Below are 18,984 nucleotides of genomic sequence, written 5' to 3' on the forward strand. Positions count from 1 at the left end.
CAAGTGTCAGTTGCCCTACATCTTGTTGTTCCTCACTTGGAAAGAACTGTCAGTCTTATTTTTTTTTAATCTTTAAAAAAATTAACCTAAAAAAACTGTAAAATTAAAAAAATTATAGTTGATTTACAATGTTGTGTTAGTTTTAGGTGTACAGCAAAGTGATTCCATTTTATATATATATATATATATATATATATATATATACACACATATATATATGTATGTATATATATTGTTTTTTAGATTTTTTTCCATTATAGTTTATTATAAGTATGTCCATAAAGCTCATAACTTAAAGCCCCATCCTGACAACAGATGGGCACCAAGGCAATTGCTACAGCTTATTCTTTTATCCTTACTTTCATTTAATAGATATTTGTTGAGTGCCCAGTGAGACGGGGCCACAATACCCAGCAGTGTAAACAACAGAGTTGCTTTCACCAAGCATTCATCCTTAAGTTACCTGAATGGCGTTTGCATTCTGTGAAAGGCCTCTCCACGTTGCCTACGTCATCCTTGGCACATAACTTTTTTCACAGAAAGCAGCTCGATGCCCCAAGAGCAACTATCCGCATAATCGGCAGGTTAATCAGCAGGTGAGCTCAGGTGTTTGCTGACTTGTGGAATTTTGTCGTGGGGACAATGTGCCAGTATTGCTCTGGACTCATCACTGAAGAATGGCACTCTACTTGCGTCCATGACCAGACTTGCGGCCTATACCTCAGCAATTTATTTAAATTATAACCCCCTCCAGTGCCCTTCAGTGGCCTCATCTGGGTTGTGCTGGCCCCCAGTGGGCAGGATGGGCATGAGGTGGGTGGCCAAGGATGCTGTGTCTGCACGGCTGCTGGAGGCACTGAGTGAGTCTGGGGCCAGCCTCCTGCTGTCTGCTGGGGCTGAGGCAGGAGGTACCACGGTTCAGCAGTGACCTAATTCTCTCCACAGGCAGCCTGAACGAGTAGGCGGAGCCTGTGTCAGTCCCTGGCCCAGCAGGCCTGGGCAGCTGCTATCTGATCCCAAGAAGGGGAGGAACATGGGCCCTGCCCTAGGCGTGACACAGCCTCCCAGCTGGGGCAGGGCCCGCAGCACCTCGGGGCAGCTCAGGTTTGGCTAAGTTGTGGTGAGGAAGCTTCCTTTCCCCTCCCAGTCTGGGGTTTAACCCGACCCCAGGGTTGTTCTCTGACACACACTCACACACACACACACACACACACACACACACACGCACCTCTCTCCTCCTCCCACAGTTTAGCATGAATCTTTGCTTCTTATTTTCTTGATTTGTCTTTGTTGATGTTTTTATTTGGGGGCTGGCTGAACCAAAGGGTCAGAAATCTGCCTTTGCCCACACGACTTGGCATTCTGGTTTTGGTGGTATGCGTAGCTTTGAGTTTTTCTATGCTGGTTTTATTTATATTAAACCCCTGGTTGGTGTACAAACTTGCTCAGTGCTTTACTGAACCAAGACCCTAGCAGATGACTCATCAGGGCCTTCAAGAAGCCCTGCCCATTTCCTGAGATTCAGAATCCAGAGGTGGCTGGCCCTGGTTTAACTGCTTCCATGACATTTCCTTTTGAATATCTCCAAACCTTAAAGTGTAAAGATTTTGTCCACACAGACAGACACACGTATACTCCTGCTGTAGGTTGTCACACTCACTGAGACACTTTCAACTCAGCTGTTTGTGGACAAGGCATTGTGCATCCATGGCCATCCATCCATCCATCCATCCACTCTTTCGTTCGTCCATCTGTTCATCCATGACAAGACAGCAGCAAGTTCTGACATGGTTCAGGCCCCAGGGTTCACAGCAGTGAGGGCTGGGCTTCCAGTGGCCTCAGGATGCAGGCCTTAGCCCTCACCCAAGGGCCTCCGCAGATAATAACATCCCTTTCTGAGGCAACAGGAGCCAGGGCCAAGTGGGTTATGAAAGTTTGAGTCTTTAACCCCAACTGGACGGGGGAACCTAAACCTTAGCCTGTGACTAGCCCTGACTATCCAGGGCCAAGTGGGTTATGAAAGTTTGAGTCTTTAACCCCAACTGGACGGGGGAACCTAAACCTTAGCCTGTGACTAGCCCTGACTATCCAGGGCCAAGTGGGTTATGAAAGTTTGAGTCTTTAACCCCAACTGGACGGGGGAACCTAAACCTTAGCCTGTGACTATCCTAGACACTCTATTAAGTAGAGTTCCCTGTGCTATACAGTAGGTCCTTGCTGTTTACCTATTTTACATATAATAGTGTGTATATGTTAATCCCAAACTCCTAATTTATCCCTCTCCCCATTTTCCCCTTTGGTAACCATTAGTTTGTTTTCTATGTGGGTCTATTTCTGTTTTGTATATAAGTTCTTTTGTATCTTTTTTTTTTATTCCACATATAAGTGATATCATATGATACTTGTCTTTGTCTGGCTTACTTCACTTAGTATGATAATCTCTATATCCATCCATGTTGCTGCAAATGGCATTCTTTCATTCTTTTTCATGGCTGAGTAGTATTCCATTGTGTATGTGTGTGTGTGTGTGTGTGTGTGTGTGTGTGTGTGTGTGTATACATACATATACCATGTCAGTCTTTTGAATATTAGCTATTCTGATACTTGTGTGGTGATACCTTACTGTGGTTTTAATGTTCATTTTCCAGATGATTTATGACATTGAAAATCTTTTCATGTGCTTATTTGTCATTTGCATATTTTAAAAAATGAAGTTTTTGCCCATTTAAAAAAATTGGGTTGGGACTTTCATGGTGGTCGAGTGGTTAAGACTCTGCAATTTTACTTCAGGGGGTACAGGTTTAACCCTTGGTTGGGGAATTAAGATCTCACATGCCATGTGGTGCAGCCAAAATAAATAAACAAATAAATAAAATAAAATAAAATAAAATTGGGTTGTCTTATTTTTGTATTTTAAATTTTTTTTATATTTTCTGGGTATAGGTCTTTTGTCAGATACATGAATTACAAATAAGTTCTTTGCATTAGTTGTATTCATCAGACAGTTGTGGAGATAGGGTTAGGAGTTCATGAAGTTTTTGGGTAGAGAGGGAGCATAATGCCTGCAGAAGATAAAAGGAGGAGAGAGCATGATAGGCACAGAAAGCTTATGTAAAGGGTGCTGATCTGATCCCTGTGATAGGGTAGGAAGGGAGGAGGGAGTGGGGTAGGGCAGAGGGGCCTTCAGATTGGTGTGTAGATCTGGCAAAGTCTTGGCCAACATAAAAGGGGGCTCTGAAACAAAGGGCAAAGAGGTGTCCTGCCTTAGGCACACATGGCCATGCTCAGGGGATGCCCTGAAAGAGTGTGGCCTTGGCTAGAAATCTGAGGGGCACCCTGTAGGTGCTTACAGACAGAGGCTGACAGCTATACTTCTTTGTCAAGACCCTGATGATCTTTCAAGGTCCTTTTGTGTTTGTGATTCTAGTTTTTCCAAAAGAGCTTTCCTTTTTTTTTTTTTTAAATGAGCTGTAAATAATAACGACATCTCCTGCATACATTTTGGTGTCACAGTGTGAACTTACTCAAAGTATTTAGTAAACTTATCGCGCAGTTCAATATCTCATATAAATACTCTATGATGAGGTCAACCTTTAGGATTCACTCTGTTCTTTTCCTGTTCTTCTGCTTATCGATCATCCCTGTCTTTTCTTTCAAAGCCTCAACAATTCTTTTTTATGTCCTTCTATTTCCCATCTTCTGCTAAGTTTCATCCTGTATCTCAGTCTTCCACACTTTATTTGTGCCTTTTGCAAACTGCTATTTTGTAGTTGGTATAATAAACTCTTAAGAGGGCACAGACCTTTTCTCGATTCCTCTTCGGTTTCTAGCATACTGGCTTTAATCATGAAGTCTGTAGCAACGAGCCAACAGAACTCCGGATTTCTATATGTCAAGGGAAGGGACTTTTCCTTGTCCCTCCTAAACTTTCATATGTTCTCTGAACATCTCTGGTATCCAGTGACTAAGCCTTTGGGCTCTGTCTTTTAATTGCTTATATCAGATGTTCTCTAAGACTGTAAAATATGTATTGGAATAATAAAATTGTTGTTATTGGTGAAAATGATAGGAGAGCATTAAAAATATGGCTTCTAAAGAGAAGGCCTTAGAATAAAGGCAGTAGATAATAGGTAGATCTTGGGCAGTTTTGCCTCCTTTATTTTAAAGTATTGTGTCTATAGAAGGTCCTACTTATAATATAGCCGTCAAAGCTAAGAGGAAAAGTATTAGTCCAATATAGAATGTTTCTAATGAAAGGATGAGGTAGCCATTTCAGACAGGAAGCCTGATTGATCTTTCTAATGGCCTACTGATGGACGGCTGTGTCTAATAGCATTTAAGCATGTTCAAGTCTGTCTAATCTTAAAAACAAATCCTTCCTCAACCCAAGCTCTCCTCTAGCTATTGCTCTCTGCCTCTCTTTCTCTTTGCAGCTGAACTTCTCGGACGGTCAGTGTCTCCACTTCTCCACCTCTCACTTTTCAACCCACTGCAATCCAGCTTCCAACTCCACTATTCCACTCGAAATGGGAGGGAGGGGTGGGGGGAAAGTTCCACAAAATTTTCGCCGATGACTCTCACATCTCTCTCTCCAGCCCAGGTCTTCTCTGCACATCAGACTCATGTATCCAAGTGTCTACAGGATGTCACCGCTTAGATTTACCATATGGATTTTAATGCATCGCATCTGAATTTGCCTTTTTACTTTCAATGCTCTTCCTCCTCTTATGTTCTCTAGCTCCTCGATGCTCAAACTGTGGAGCAGGCACTTGTAGCATCAGCATCACGTGGGAGCTTGTTAGAAATGCAGAGTTCCTGGTCCCATCCCAGACCTATTGAATCGGAATCCGCATCCTCAGGTAACTCACAGGCACAGTCAAGTTTGAGAAGCATTGCAACTCATTGAATGGTCACCACATCAGCTCATTCTCCACGTTCTAAGTATTTCTCACATTTTCCAGTATTTTCTCCATTCTCACTGCCCCTTCCCTGGTTCAGGCTACCATCCTGCTTTACCTGGATGTTCTAATAGCTTCCTAACTGGTCCCCCTGCCTCACGTCCGGTCTCCCTTCCAGTCCATTTCCCCTACTCAGCTGGAACATGATTCCTAAAGCAAAATCTGATAGGGCCTTCCCTTGCTTAATTTTCTTCAATACTTTCTGATGGTTCTCAAGATAAATTCCTCATTAGCTTTCTGATCAGCTTTCTGGCCTCACTTCTTGCTACCTTCTACTCGCTATGTCCATTTTCAGGCCTTTGCCGCATAATTTTTCTTCTGCCTAGTAGTGTAGCCTCTCCCTCTACCAAAGGCTACTTATATGTCAGGTCTTAACTTAGATGTCACTTTCATTTGGAAGCTTTCTCTGATCTCCCAAGTCTGAATGAGTTGTTCCTTTTATGTGTGTCTTTACCACCTTATATTATAAATACCTAATTGTCTTCACTCCCTGCTAGACTACAAGATCTTTGAGGCAGGAACTGTGTGTCCTAGTTAACTACTTTATCTTTATTGCCTAGTATAATCCTCAATAAATATTTATTAAATAAGTGAATGAATTTCATTAAAACATCTTTGAACACTGTATTCTAAGCAATTCCATGTTCCAGTTATAATTATGTAGTAATAAACTGTCTATAAATCCAGATTAAATTAAGTAAGAATTTACTAACATTAGGATGTTACAGGGGAAGGTAAGGTACTCTAGGCAAGACAGAGAAAGTTATAATAAAAAATCACATTTCATGGATTTTAAAAAACTTTTCCTTTCAATTTTGTAACTATGTTTTCAGAAGTTATTTATTCCAAGGTATAAATATTTAATTGTTCTTAGCATGTACAGTGAATCTTATGCTCCTTGGTCTTTCCCACTGTCCATCCCGCCCCCCCTTTTTTAAATAAATTTATTTATTCATTTATTTATTTTTGGCTGCATTGGGTCTCTGTTGCTGCGTGCAGGCTTTCTCTAGTTGCGGCGAGCGGGGGCTACTCTTTGTTGAGGTGCGCGGGCTTCTTGTTGCGGTGGCTTCTCTTGTTGCGGAGCACGGGCTCAAGGCATGCAGGCTCAGTAGTTGTGGTGCATGGGCTTAGTTGCTCCACGGCGTGTGGGATCTTCCCGGACTAGGGCTCGAACCCATTTCCCCTGCATTGGCAGGTGGATTCTTAACCACTGCGCCACCAGCGAAGTCCTCCATCCCCTTTGATGTTAGTGGAAAGACTGCATTTGGAATGAGAGTTGGAGACTGCTCCCCATTGGAAATGTGGTAGACATTGCTAGTGCTCACCATTCCCTGGTCCTTCTCCTGTTTCCGGTTACCCACAGTACTAGGTTTTCTAACCTGTTGGTGCATAGGTGGGTCCAAACATGGCTTATTCTGGTCAGTGGCTAGTAAGTGGCACTGATACCCTTCACTCCCCAGTTTAGTCCCTTAAAACTCCTGCTTGAGCTCCAGCTCTCTCTTCCCATTTCCCAGTAATCATAGTGGTCATGAATTGGGATGGTAGGGCCTCAAGACGTAGCCAGCCTGGATTTCTGAGTTACCACTCGGAGGAAATTTCCCTGGGGGGCCAAAGCCTAAGGTCGAAGTGAACTTTTAATTTGTTAAACTCGTAGAGTAAATGTGTTATCTAGCAGAGCCCGACAAATATAAGCACTGTATGTGCTCGGTCTGACCTTTCTGGGTGTTTGCTTACACTCGCATGGTTTCAGATTAGCACCCAGGTAATTCAGGTCTCCCTCTCGTCATCAGTATCTTCACGCCAGACCTTATCTCTGCTTTAGACTTGCAGATTTAGCTATAAATTGGACATTGCACAAAGAGCTAACATAGGAACCTCAGACTTAATACGTGTAAAACTGAACTCATTGTCTTTCTGCCCCAAACCTGGTCTTCTTCCTGTATTTTCAATATCAGACAATAGAATGACTGCGCCCTCCGTGTTTAGACAGGTAGTATAGCGGAGAAGTTGATTGAGTAAGGGTTGTCTACCCATACTCAAACAAAATAGGTTGTATACATCTCTACAATGGAATATCATTCAGCCATGAAAAGAATGAAGACTGATACCTGCTACAACATGGGTGAACCTCGAAAACATTATGCTAGGTGAAAGAAGCCAGTCACAAAAGGCTACATATTGTGCGATTCCATTATATGAAGTGTCCACAATAGGCAGATCCACAGAGCAGAAAATACATTACTTGTCGAGGGTGAGGAGGGGGTGAAGTGGAGAGTGACTGACTGCTAAATGGGTACAAGGTTCTTTTTATGGAATATTGAAAAGATTCTGGAATTAGATAATGTTGATAGTCACACAACATTGTGAATATCCTAAAACCCGCTGAATTATATACTTTAAAAGGTGAGTTTTACGGCATGAGAATTATATCTCAGTTTTTAAAACTTACCAGTAGAGAAGAATGAAATTTTAAAAAATCAATAGCTTATACTTCTGGACAGAACAGAAGACTGAAGACTAGTTTTGAAGGCAGTCTGTTATTTTACTGCACAGATTTCATTTAAAGAATACAAGGCAGGGGCTTCCCTGGTGGCGCAGTGGTTGAGAGTCCGCCTGCCGATGCAGGGGACAGGGGTTCGTGCCCCGGTCCGGGAAGATCCCACATGCCGTGGAGCGGCTAGGCCTGTGAGCCATGGCCGCTGAGCCTGCACGTCCGGAGCCTGTGCTCCGCAACGGGAGAGGCCCCAACAGTGAGAGGCCCGCGTACCACAAAAAAAAAAAAAAAAAAAAGAATACAAGGCAGGGGCTTCCCTGGTGGCGCAGTGGTTGAGAGTCCGCCTGCCGATGCAGGGGACACGAGTTCGTGCCCCGGTCCGGGAAGATCCCACATGCCGTGGAGCGGCTGGGCCCGTGAGCCATGGCCACTGAGCCTGCGTGTCTGGAGCCTGTGGTCCACAACGGGAGAGGCCACAAAAGTGAGAGGCCCGCGTACCACAAAAAAAACAAAAACCAAAAACAAATGCTGCAATCTGAACCACAGTGAGATACCACTTCATACTCACTAGGTGTCTTTAAACAAAAAGTAACTGAGAGACTTTGATTTTTGGACTGGCTCATTGGAGTTTAGAAGTTGACACTCTATCCCAATAACAATTAAAACACTGAACAAATGGAAAAATCAACAATTCTTCTTAGATCCATTAGAGAGGTGAAGTCACAGGTCAAGCTGCTGTCTCCCAAACTGGAGAGACAGAAAGTTGATACAGAGAATCACAACTTACTAGAGCACAAAATCAAAAGCAGAAACCTCTGTGGACACCAGTGCCAGGGTAGGAAGACCTGAACTGCAATTGACAAATTCCTGGAGGCCCAGGAGGACCCAGTAATAAGAAGACCCCCACTTAGAAGCAACCAAGATGTCCTTCAGTAGGTGAATTGGTAAATAAACTGTGGTGCATCCAAACAATGGAATAATATACAGCAACGAAAAGAAATGAATTACCAAGCCATGAAAGGACATGGAGGGAACTTACATGCATATTATTAAGTGAAAGAAGCCAGTCTGAAAAGCTACATTACTGTATGATTTCAGTCAATGACATTCTAGGAAGGCAAAATGAGGAGACAGTAAAAAGATCAGTGGTTTAGCGGGAGGAGAGGTAAGAATAAGTGAAACAGGATTTTTAGGGCAGTGAAACTACCCTGTATGGTATTTTGTCATGGTGATTACACAACACGGATAAATTTGTCCAAACTGCAGAATGTACAACACCAAGAGTGAACCCTAAAGTAAACTATGGACTCTGATAATGATGTGTCCATGAGGCTCATCAGTTGTAAGAAATGTACTGCTATAGATCAGGGAGGCCAGGGGAGGGGCAGGAGTTATATGGGAAATATCTACCTTCTGTTCAATTTTGGTGGGAACCTAAAGCTGCTCTAAAAAGTAAAGTATTATTTAAAAAATGCTGAGCAACTTCTTATAAAAAGGTTGAATTAGGCTTCCCTGGTGGCGTAGTGGTTGAGAGTCCGTCTGCCGATGCAGGGGACACGGGTTCGTGCCCCGGTCCGGGAGGATCCCACATGCCGTGGAGCGGCTGGGCCCGTGAGCCATGGCCGCTGAGCCTGCGCGTCCAGATCCTATGCTGCGCAACGGGAGAGGCCACAACAGTGAGAGGCCCACGTACCGCAAAAAAAAAAAAAAAAAGGTTGAATTTTGTAAGAGAGTGGGAAGGGCGGCTGCAGGGAGAAAAAAAGAGGTAAAAACTTTTGCTCCTGATATGACCCTATGCCTCAACTTTTGCTGGCCCTTATAAAAACATGTGGTGCAGAAGATTAGAACAGACATTTCATCAAAGAAGATATACAGGTGAAAAGAAATTCAACATCATTAGTCATTAGGGAAATGCAAATCAAAACCACAATAAGACACCATTACACACCTATTGGAATGACCAGTATTAAAAACACTGACCATAACAATTGCTCCTGAGGATATGAAGGAACTGGAACTCTCAAATACCGCCCTCATGATATTACATGCTAAAAAAGGTTACAGCCACCTAGTAAAACAGTCTGACAGTTTCTTACAAAACTACCATGAAACCCAGCTATTCCATTCTTACATATTTGCCCAAGAGGAATTAAAGCCCATGTCCATACAAAGACTTGTACATGAATGGTCATAGCAGGTTCTTTTGTTTTGTTGTTGTTGCTTTTTTGTAATAGTCAAATTGTAGTTTATCTATCCCATGGATACCACTACTCAGCGATAAAAAAGAATGGCTATTGATACATCCAACGACATAGATAAATTTCAAGATAATTATGTGGAGTGAAAGAAGCCATACAAAAAAGAATATATACTCAGTAAATCAATTTGTATAAAACTCTAGGAAATGAAAATTAACCTCTAGTGACAGCAAGCAGATCAATGGTTGCCTAGGGATGGGCAGGTGGAGGGGTGAGGAGAGGCAGAATGAAAGGGTTATATGGATATGTTCATTATCTCGATTGTGGTGATGGCTTCACAGGCATATATGTCAAAGTTTATCAAATTGTACACTTCAAAAAAGTGCACATCTAGTAACAAATAGAAAAAATAAAATAAAAAATATTTATGATAGGATCAAATAATTAAATATTTAGGACTAAGTCCAATACTGTGTTGAATAAGAGTGGTCATCGCGGGCACCCATGTTTTGTTCCTGATGTGAGAGGAAAACCTTTCAACCTTTCATCATGGAGTATGATGTTAGTTGTGAGTTTGTTGTATACGGTCTCTATTATGTTGAGGTATGTCGCTTCTATACACACTTTGTTGGGGATTTTTATTATGAAAGAATGTTGTATTTTGTCAAATGCTTTTTTTGCGTCTATTTAGATGCTCATACAATTTTTATCTTTTATTTTATTAATGTGGTGTATCATATTTGTTGATTTCATATGTTGATCTATTCTTGCATCCCAGAGATAAATCCCTCTTGGTCATGGCGTATGATCCTTTTTTTAAAATATAAATTTAAAAAAAATTATTTATTTACTATTTATTTTTGGCTGCATTGGGTCTTCATTGATACACGTGGGCGTTCTCTAGTTGCGGCGAGCAGGGGCTGTTCTTTGTTGCGTGCATGGGCTTCTCATTGTGGTGGGTCCTCTTGTTGTGGAGCACGGGCTCTGGGTGTGTGGGCTTCAGTAGTTGTGGCACATGGGCTCAGTAGTTGTGGCACACGGGCTCAGTAGTTGTAGCTTGAGGGCTTTAGAGCGCAGGCTCAGTAGTTGTGGTGCACGGGCTTAGTTGCTCCACGGCACGTGGGATCTTCCCAGACCAGGGCTCGAACCCATGTCCCCTGCATTGGCAAGGGGATTCTTAACCACTGTGCCACAAGGGGAGTCTGGCGTATGATCCTTTTAGTGTGCTGTTGCATCTGGTTTGCTAATATCTTGTTGAGGATATTTTGTATCTATATTCATCAGGGATATTCGTCTATGATTTTCTTTTCTTGTAGTGTCCTTATCTAGCTTTGGTATCAGGGTAATTAATGCTGGCTTTGTAAAATGAGTTTGGAGTTTTTCCTCCTTTTCAATCTTTTGGGGAAAGTTTGAGACGGATTGGCATTAGTTCTTTTTAAAATGTTTGGTTGAATTTGCCAGTGAACGCATGTGGTTCTGGGCTTTTCCGTGTTGGGAGGTTTTTTAATTTTTTTTTTAAATTTAATTTAATTAAAAAAATTTATTTATTTATTTACATCTGTTGGGAAGTTTTTGATTGCTGATTCAATCTCCTTACTCATCACTGGTCTGTTTAGATTTTCTACTTCTTTATGATTCAGTCTTGATAAGTCATGTGTTTCTGGGAATTTATCCATTTCTTCTAGGTTATCCAATTTGTTGGCATATAATTGCTCATGATAGTCTCTTATGAGTCTATGTATTTCTATAGTATCAGTTATAATTTCTCCTCTTTCATCTGATTTTATTTATTTGAGTATTCTCTTTTTTTCTTAATTAGTTTAGGCAAAGATTTGTCAATTTTTTAATCTTTGCAAAAAAAACCAACACTTAGATTTTTTCTGTTGTTTTTCTGCCTCTATTTCACTTATTTCTACTTTGATTTTTATTGTTTCCTTTTTCTGGTTACCTTGGGCTTAGTTCTTCTTTTTCTAGTTCCTTGAGGTGTAAAGCTAGGTTGTTTTTGAATTGCCTTTTTTCTTAAGATGTGCATTTATTGCTATAAACTTCCCTCTAAGAATTACTTTTGCAGCATCCCATAGGTTTTGGTATGTTGTATTTCTATCTTCATCAGTTTTGAGATATTTTAAAATTTCCCTTTTGATTTATTCTTTTACCTTTTGGTTGTTAAGGAGTATGTTGTTTAGTTTCCACGTGTTTATAAATGTACTTGTTTTTCATGACCTTGACAGCCCTGTTGAGTACTGGCAAGCTCTCCTGTAGAATGTCCCCAATATGAGCTTGCCTGCTATTTTTCCTGTAATTAGACTGGAGTTATGTTTTTTTTAGAAAGAATACCAGAGAGGTGAAGTACCCTTTTCATCGCATCGTTTCAGGGGGTAAATGACATCCACATGACATACTGGTAATGTTAACCATCATCAGTTGTTTAACGTAGTGTTTTGCAGGTTTCACCATGGTAAATATATGATTTAATACGATTAAAATATAGATCTATGAGACTACAGATGCTGTATGTTTTGTTTACTGCTATATCCTCAATGTCTAGAACAGTACATGATTCATAGGCACTCAATAAATGTTTGTTGAATGAATAAAGGAACAAATGGAAGGATGAATTAGAGATCCTTAGCTTCCCACTCTACTCAACTCTTTTAAAAAATTTGTTCTGACCATACTTGTGATCACTGACAGCAATTATATGAGAGCAAATAGTCCATATGAACGAATACATATTGACAGTAGCACACATTAGTTGACCGGTGACTTACTTATTAAGGCTATATTTAATTTTGGTTTGAAAAGCCAGGGCAAGATGAGCATTGTGTTTCTGTACAAATGTTTTAGCCTCTTTGACTATCTCATGTCTGGTATGGGGGTGGTTTTTCTTTCCTTGTAAGTTAATATTAGGATTTAGTGAAATCACATAGTAAGTGCCTCAGTGTCTGGCATTTTGCTCAATAAATGTTGGTTTTTACTTCACTTTCCACAATCTTCTGAAGCATGTGGATGAATTAATTCTTCTATTCTGGGACAGTCTTTTTCTACAAAAGAGCATTTTTTATCTGGAAGATCAGTGCAGACAATTCCATTTCATTAAAGAGCTGGTGATTTAATAATTTACTTAGAAACAGGCTGTGGCTTCCATTACAAAACTCATCTGGCATAAGTGCATAGGACCACTATTATTTTCCTACAGGCAGGAAAGCTGACGGAATAGAAATACTTTACAAATGTGCACAGAATGGTTTACCCTCATGCAATGTCTGCACCTGAAGAAATATCATATAATGCCCTGCAGTGGATGCGGCTCAACGTAAAATTTGTCACTTCCCAAGCGCTTGAAATATTGCCCCATTTCATATACCCCTGCATTGCACGTGCTTATTTGGTAATGCTGGCTTGCCTCCTTATTTCAGTAGTTGAAGTGACAAAGCCCTGTTTTATAATTTACCAAGTGATTGAAGGTGCCAGGCAGATCTGTATTACCACAGTAATGTCACTGATTCCTAGTTCTTAAAGAAGAAGAAAGGACAGTGAGTGTTTAGCTTGAGGGTGATGTGTTCCGTGGGAATTATATTCTCTGCAAGTTGTTTATGATTTTTTTCTTCTGTACAGCCAGAGGAGTGGAGGGACATATTTCAAATTCCCATTGGCAAGGGCTCCTGGTTCTTTTATAAAGATTTGTAAAATTCCAACCCTTTGAATCTTGTCAGTGGTCTGTGGACATCCTCCAGGCTTTCCTATCATAAAGCTTTCAACACACAGAGCTGAGTGGGCTGGGCAGGAAACGTGTATGTGAGAGTGTGTGCGTGCACGTGTGTGCGTGTGTACGTGTGTGTCTATATGAAGCTGCCTTGATTGAAATGCCAATATTCTGTCACTTTCCGGTCGGAATTTATCATAGCAATAAAACGGACGCATCCCCCTTCATCGTGAAGTGTAGCAGTTGAGCCTTGCTATTTATTTCGTTGAGTCAGCTTAATGTAGATCAGTGTTCAGGACTTCCTTTTGGTTCCTTTCTTGTTTCTCTTCTCTAGAGCTTCGCAAAGCTGTTGAATTCAGGCGAAAATCGTTGCCCTGGAGCTGTGACAGTTCTCCACGTGGAGAGGGGCAGGGATCACATTCAATCTTCAGAGACGATCAGTGTGAGTGGAATTTGCCAAGTTCTATGGTTTGAAAATGTCTACATTTTCTATTTTCAACTCCTCTTGGAAAGTATAAATCACCAATGTTGGCAAAGTTTTCACTTCTTCCCAAATCATCAGATAATGGATAGTGGGTGTTGCCTAGCCACAGACGTCGGTTTGTGGTCTGCAGGTTCAAAAAAACACTTCAAAACTGCTCTCAGAAGCTTCTGAGGTGTGGGACTAAATGACAGAAAAGCAGAATTAAGCAATAGTCATCTTTTTAGGAGGACAGACTTCAGCTGTTTCTTTTATTCTTTGTAGGTTGATTCAGATTCAAAAGTTTCTATGGTTCCGTAAACCAGGATGCTGTACAAAAAATAAATTGAGTCATAAACACCGCCAAACAGGTTTGACTTCCCCATGAACACTGGTGATGGTTAATTTTATGTGTCGACTTGACTGGGCTTAAGGGATGTCCAGATAGCTGGTGAAACATTGTTTTTGGGTGTGCCTGTGAGGGTGTCTCAGGAGGAGATTAGCATTTGAATCAGTAGACTGAGTCAAGAAGATCATCTTCCCCAATGTGGGTGGGTGGGCATCCTTCAATCTGTTGAGGGCCTGAGTAGAACAAAAAGGTGGAGGAATTCTCTCTCACTGCTTGAGCTGGGACATCCATCTTCTCCTGTCCTTGGACATTGATGCTCCTGGCTCCCGGTCTTTCTGACTTAGATTGGACCAACCCCATCAGCCCCATGATTCTCAGGCTTTCTGACTGGGGCCACCAGGGAAGCCCCTGGAGAAGGGGCATTTTTGATGAGGCATCGCGGTAAGAGGTCTGAAGGCGAGTGGGATGAAAGGGTGTGTATGTGCCGGAGACGTTGTGTGAATGGGAGGCAAAGAGAGACTCACTTGACCGAGGGAGGTGGTTCAACAGCCATTTTAAATTATTGGTGTTTTTCTGGATTGTGAAATACAATTCTAAATGCAGGGAGAAAGCAGCCAAGTCCCCCACATTGATCAGAATAACAACAAGGCTAATGTCCACTTGGGCAGCCCCCTCTTAGAGCCCACTTGGACTCCTCTACCTAAAGGAAGGGAGTTGAGAAGCTCTTAACTCTCAAAACTTTGTATAGTGAGAGTTTATGCACCAGGTACCTGTTTCTGCACGATAGTACAGTAAGATAAAAAGTATAACAAGCGGGGTGAATGCAATTAAAGATACATATGGAAAGATAAATTTGGTGTTTCATAAAATCATTTTGGGGGAGGTAGAACTCATTAGGTTGTGAAAATGAATCACAGTGAGAACAAGGTCCCACTGGCAGAGGATCACTCACCACAGAGCAATTCTGCTGTTGTCTTGGGGCTCTGCGTGGAGCGTGGATTGATGATGATCCCTTCTTTATTGAGACTCTGGGCTCACATCTCGTTTATGCTTATGCCTGCCAGATGGAAGAGCCTTTATTTGTTATTGCATTTCTCAGCCGTTTCTTGATCTCTGAGGCTCGAGTGCAGAGATGCTGAAGTGATACAGTAGGTACGCCCGGGAAATGCATCGGTAAACACTAAAAGAGAAGACAGTGCCGAGGGCAGAAGTTTATTCCACAGGATAACAGGGATGAAGTTAAGAAAAGGAAAGATCAATGTTCAATATCAGGAAAAATACCCTGGCCGTTCAACTTTAAAAATAACTTCCCAAGGGAAGCTGTGAAAATCCCACTACCTGAGGCATTTGAGAATAGATGGGGTGATGTACTGGACATTATCCTGCAGGGAGTCAAATGTCCTCTGGTCCAGGGAGTGAACTAAAATAGCCACAAACCCCACACAATCATCTTTTGTGGTTAAGATTCTGGGAGTCCAGTCAGGTCTTGCTTTATTGAATCCTTTGCTACAACCAGTATGAATTTCCCCAGGCTGAACTGAAGAGTTGAAGCATCTTAGAACTTGAGCCTTGGCGGGCACTTGTGCCCATGGCCTGGCCAGTTAAGAGCTTATTCCGTGTGGCATCTGTCTTACATGTTGCACTGATTGGTGGTGTGGTTCCCACCCCCTTCCCTCCCTTCCCTTCCTCTCTTCTCCTCAATAAAGGAAACAGATGTGGGGTGGCAAAAGCTTGGAAACCACTCCTCTGCAATGAGTCATCCTGGTATGCCTGTTGGATGCCTGCTCTCTGCTGCACACTGCACTGCGGTCTGGCGTTTGGAGGAGAATGTGGGTCTCACCAGAGCCAACGTGAGACATGGGAACTGCTGAGGTCTGCTGGCCATTCCGCAGTGGACAAGGCCTGCAAAGCTTGTAGAGTTGCCATTAAAATCTTCTCCCTGCTCCTGCCCCAGAGATCTGCTCGGGGTTCTGGGTCTTTTCTGTTTTACAGCTATTGTTAATGATTTGATGTGGGGGGCGGGGTAGGGGGACGGAAGGGAGAGGAGGAAAGTCTTAATTCCCTGAGGATAGACCAAACCTGTAGTCAAGTTCAGCTCTAAGAGACTCTAGAGTGAAAATGTTGAAGGCCAGCTGCTCATTCTTCTTTCCGCTCCTAATTAATTGCAATTGATCCCAAAATACTTACATTTGGGGGAAGTCTCTGAAGCTGGAGCTGGATCAAGTTGCTGATATGGTCACAGAACTGGATCTGAGGCAAGCACAGGAGCATAGGCAAGTCAAAAGGGCTTCCCTGGTGGCGCAGTGGTTGAGAGTCCGCCTGCCGATGCAGGGGACGCGGGTTCGTGCCCCGGTCCGGGAGGATCCCACATGCCACGGAGCAGCTGGGCCCGTGGGCCGTGGCCGCTGGGCCTGCGTGTCCGGAGCCTGTGCTCCACAACGGGAGAGGCCACAACAGTGAGAGGCCCGCGTACCGCAAAAAAAAAAAAAAAAAAGGCTGAGAAGGCATTTTTCACAAAGGTAGAACAATCTTAAAATTTGTATGGAACCATGAAAGACCTTGAATAGCCAAAGCACTCTTGAGAAAGAAGAACAAAGGTGGAGACATTATGGTCCCTGATTTCAGACTATATTACAAAAAACTATATTATAGTAATCAAAGCAGTATGGAATTGTCCTAAAAACAGACACATAGATCACTGAAACAGAATAGACAGCCCATGCACATATCATCAATTAATTTACAACAAAGCGGTCAAGAATACACAGTGAGGAAAGATAGTCTCTTCAATAAACGATGTTGGGAAAACAGGACAGCCACATGTAAAAGAAGGAAACTGGACCACTATCTTACACCACACACAAAAGTTAACTCAAAATGGATCAACGACTTGAACGTAAGACCTGAAACCATAAAACTCCTAGAAGAAAACATAGGCTGTAAACTTCCTTGACACTGGTCTTGGCAATGATTACTGTATTTGACACCATACGCAAAGGCAACAAACGCAAAAATCAAGTGGGACTACATAAAACTCAAAAGCTTCTGCACAGCAAAGGAAACCATCAACAAAATGAAAAGGCAACCTACTGAATGGGAGAAAACATTTGTAAATCATATATCTGATTAACATACAACTCATACAAACTCATACAACTCAGTAGAAAAAATAAACAATCTGATTAAAAAATGGACAAAAGATTTGAATAGATATTTTTCCAAAGAGGACGTACAGATGGCCAACAGGTACCTGAAAAGTGCTCAACATCACTAATCATCAGGGAAATGCAAATCAAAACCACAATGAGATATTACCTCACACCTGTCAGAATGGCTATTATCAACAAGACTCAAAATAACAAGTGTTGGCAAGAATGTGGAGAAAAGGGAACCCTTGTTCACTCTTATTGGGAATGTAAATTGGTGCAGCCAGTACAGAAAACAGTACGAGGTTCCCCCCAAATTAAAAGTAGAACTACCATATGAAATAACCAGGAATTCCATTTCTGGGTATTTATCTGAAGAAAGTGAAAACACTAATTCAAAAAGATATATGCAACCCCATGTTCATTGCAGCATTATTTACAATAGCCAAGATATCGAAGCAATCTAAGTGTCCATGGATGTATGAATGGATAAAGAAAATGTGATATGTATACATTTTATATATATATACATGATATATATGAAGTATGATACACATACACACACAATGGAATATTATTCAGCCATGAAAAAGAATGAAATCCTGCCATTTGCAACAACATAGATGGACCTTGAGGACATTATGCTGAGTGAAGTAAGTCAGATAAAGACAAATATTTTATGATCTTGCTTATTTGTGAAATCTTAAAAAAAAAAACCCCACAAAAACCCAACCAACCAACCAACCAAACAAACAAACAAAAACCCTAAGCTTATGGATACAGAGAACAGGTTGGTGGTCACCAGAGGTCGGGGGGTGGGCACATGGGTGAAGGGGGCTAAAAAGTACAAACTTCCAGCTGTAAAATAAATGTCATGTTGATTTAATGTACAGCATGGAGACTATAGTTAATACTGTATTGTGTATTGGAAAGTTGCTAAGTTTAGAATTTTTCATCACAAGGAAAGAAATTTATAACTGTGTAGTGATGGGTAACTAAATTATTGTCATGATCATTTTACAATATATACAAATATCAAATCATTATGTTGTATACCTGAAACCAGTATAATGTTATATGTCAATTATATCTAAATTAAAAAAAAAAGAGAGACTGAGAAGGACTTGTAAGTCAGTTCCTGGGGTGTTTTCCAACTCAGTTTATTCCACACTTTCTCAGTTGATTGGAATGTGTAGCAATTTTTTCCACACAGTAGACTCTGGCCATCTATGGGTGTAACACTTACAGTCTAAGCCACTTCAGCGTGATCCAGAAGTCCATTCTATGAGGCAGAGTGCAAAGTTTTGCTGAGGCGTGAATTTCAGTCACTGAACCGCAAAGTAGTTGTGGCTGAGAGTCAGTTATCTAGTGAGTGGAAACAGCTCATTGCCCAGTCTCTACCTCTTACAGCGGCCCTTTCCATTTTCTTCGTTGTTCTGTGTGAGAAGGTTTGGAGACATCCTTGGTGAATGCTGTGATTCTTAAATGCCTTGTGACTACAAGCCATAGCCCAGCCTGGCCCAGCCCAGCCTTGCTCAACAGGCACAATCGTAAAGAAGACCCAAGGAGCTGTCAACAGAACAAATTTGAACCTGTTCAACACTACTTATTCATCTTTTGTTGTGGGCCAGGTCCTGTGTTAGGTGTCATAAGAGTTACAAAGATGAGTATGA

The 18,984-nt window shown here is 41.7% G+C and overlaps 1 long non-coding RNA gene across 1 annotated transcript; it reads right to left on the reverse strand.

Moving 5' to 3' along the window:
* Positions 1–240: 240 nt before the first annotated feature.
* Positions 241–18,771, reverse strand: LOC109550771 (uncharacterized). Its single transcript, XR_012333870.1, has 3 exons — positions 16,353–18,771; positions 15,118–15,345; positions 241–14,146 (listed from the first exon to the last, which is right to left on the reverse strand). It is a non-coding gene; the product is annotated as an uncharacterized lncRNA (long non-coding RNA).
* Positions 18,772–18,984: the final 213 nt, after the last annotated feature.

The sequence above is a fragment of the Tursiops truncatus genome, chromosome 9 (genome assembly GCF_011762595.2).
Source record: "Tursiops truncatus isolate mTurTru1 chromosome 9, mTurTru1.mat.Y, whole genome shotgun sequence".
Classification (NCBI taxonomy): domain Eukaryota; kingdom Metazoa; phylum Chordata; class Mammalia; order Artiodactyla; family Delphinidae; genus Tursiops; species Tursiops truncatus.